Source organism: Lycium ferocissimum, chromosome 10, assembly GCF_029784015.1.
Source record: "Lycium ferocissimum isolate CSIRO_LF1 chromosome 10, AGI_CSIRO_Lferr_CH_V1, whole genome shotgun sequence".
NCBI lineage: Eukaryota > Viridiplantae > Streptophyta > Magnoliopsida > Solanales > Solanaceae > Lycium > Lycium ferocissimum.
In genome coordinates, this window is record NC_081351.1 from 57,268,326 (window position 1) to 57,270,938 (window position 2,613).

The window sequence follows — 2,613 nt, forward strand, 5'->3', positions numbered from 1 at the left end:
TCAAGCAAGGTGGAGAATCAAGTGGACACAAATATCTTGTGAATGGCGGGTAATGATGTACATTGATAAATTTTTATTTATTCGGATCATAGACAAAACGTGTGCAACCAATCGATGGTGGAAATGAAAACTTACTAGCACATGTTACTAAAGTAGGTAATGAAGCTGGTTCAGTGCAACTCCCTACTGGAGAGACTGCAAAAGTGTCAAAAATTGGAGATTGTGAGTTGGAAGGAGGTGCACTCATCCAACATGTTCTTTGTATACCAAATATTTAATTTACATATTAAGATCACAAAACTAATTAGTAAAAGGATTTTTGCATAAGATCTCACCGGGGATAATCGGGGGGGATTGGTAGAGAGTTGGAAGGGCTATATATTCTGCTGGACAGGAAACAAGATATTCCCAAAATAAGCAAATCCTTGGTGGCACATAATGCTCCTGATGGACACTTGTGGCATAAAAGGATGGGTCATGTCCCAATGAAAGTTTTAAAGAAGTTAGGTTGTTTCAAAAATAAGTCTCAGTTTTATCTAGCTGATTGTGAAATATGTCCCTTAGCTAGACAAACTAGAGTACCATTTCCTATTAGTACTAGCAGATCCTCTACTGTTTTCCATTTAATTCATATGGATGTTTGGGGTCCTTATGGGACCCCTACCCATGATGGAATGAAGTACTTTCTTACTTTGGTTGATGATCACACAAGATGGACATGGATTTTCCTTTTGAGGTTAAAGTCTGATGTAGTTATGCTTCTCAAGAATTTTATCAATATGATTCATACACAATTTGAAAGTAAAATCAAGTGTTTTAGGTCTGACAATGGTTCAGAGTTTGTCAATCATGCTTGTGCTGATCTGTTCAAGTCATATGGCATTATTCATCAGTCGTCTTGCCCATATACCCCCCAACAAAATGGGGTAGTAGAGAGGAGACATAGACACATTTTAGAAACTGCTAGAGCCATAAAATTTCAAGGTAGTTTACCTACTCGGGGGGGTAGCTAGAAGTTTTATGTTTAGAAGATTCCTTCAAGTGTTTTGAATAATAAATCCCCATATGAGATGATGTATCATAAGGAACCTGATATTTCTCACTTCAGGGTAATTGGTTGTGAGTGTTTTGCCACTGCTTTACCTAAAAGGGACAAGTTTAGTCCCAGGGCTATTAGATCTGTATTGTTGGGATATAGCACACACCAGAAGGGTTACAAGTTGTTTGATCTGACTAATGAGACCATTTTTGTTAGCAGGGATGTTCATTTTAATGAGCATATTTTTCCATTTCACAAACCTGGTTTGGTGCAGGATCCATTTTTCAAGGACAATTTACCGGTTCATGTTGATGAACCAATTGTGGATCCGACTTTCATTCCTTATACTCCTGAATCAGATGATGTTATTTTTCCAAACGTACATGATCATGTTGTTGCTGATGGCCATGATGATATTCCAGCTGCACCAGCAGATGTTGCATTTCCACATTTACATGATCCTGTTGATGTTCCAACTGTACCAGGATCATCATCTCCTGCTCCTGTCATGGCACCTGCCCCCTCTTCTAGATCTGGGAGGGCCATTAAACCCCCCATTTGGATGAAAGACTATGTACAATCTACGCATTCTACAGAAGCCAATCAATGCAAGTATCCCATCTCCAATGCCATTGCCTATGATCATTTACCTGCTCACTATCAGGGGTTTATCTCTAAGCTTTCATCAGACACTGAACCACAATCATACAGTGCAGCAGCTCAGGATCCTAGATGGGTATCTGCTATGCAAGATGAAATTGATGCACTAGTTCTTAACAATACTTGGACCATTGTGCCCTTGCCTAAAGGGAAGAAAGCCATAGGATGCAAATGGGTCTACAAAATCAAGTATAAGGCAAATGGAGAGGTTGACAAATTCAAAGCTCGGTTGGTTGCCAAAGGTTACAATCAAAAGGAAGGCTTGGATTATCAAGAAACATTTTCACCTGTGGTGAAAATGGTTACAGTCAGATCTGTTCTATCTATTGCTGCTGCCAAGGGGTGGACCATCCATCAAATGGATGTGAACAACGCTTTTTTGCAAGGCGATTTGGATGAGGAGGTGTATATGACAATTCCTCAAGGTTTCAGTAATTCCGGTGACAAGAACAAGGTGTGCAAGCTACTCAAGTCCCTATATGGACTCAAGCAAGCTTCACGGCAGTGGAACATTAAACTCACCTCAGCACTGATCAGTTCTGGTTTTTCTCAGAGTCCTTATGACTACTCACTGTTCATCAAAAGAATGCATGGTCAGATGGTTTTGGTTCTAGTTTATGTGGATGACCTGCTTCTCACTGGTGATGATCCTACACTCATTCAGGAAACCAAGTCTATTCTGCAGCAGAATTTTAAGATCAAAGATCTGGGCACCTTGAGATACTTCCTTGGCATAGAATTTGCCAGGAGTTCTGAGGGCATCTTAATGCATCAGCGGAAGTATGTTTTAGAATTGATTGCTGATTTGGGCTTAGCTGGCTCTAAACCTGTTGCATCTCCCATGGAACTCAATGTCAAGTTCACTAGTGTTGCTTTTGATAAGTACATTGGAGTCACTTCTGATAAACTTCTTC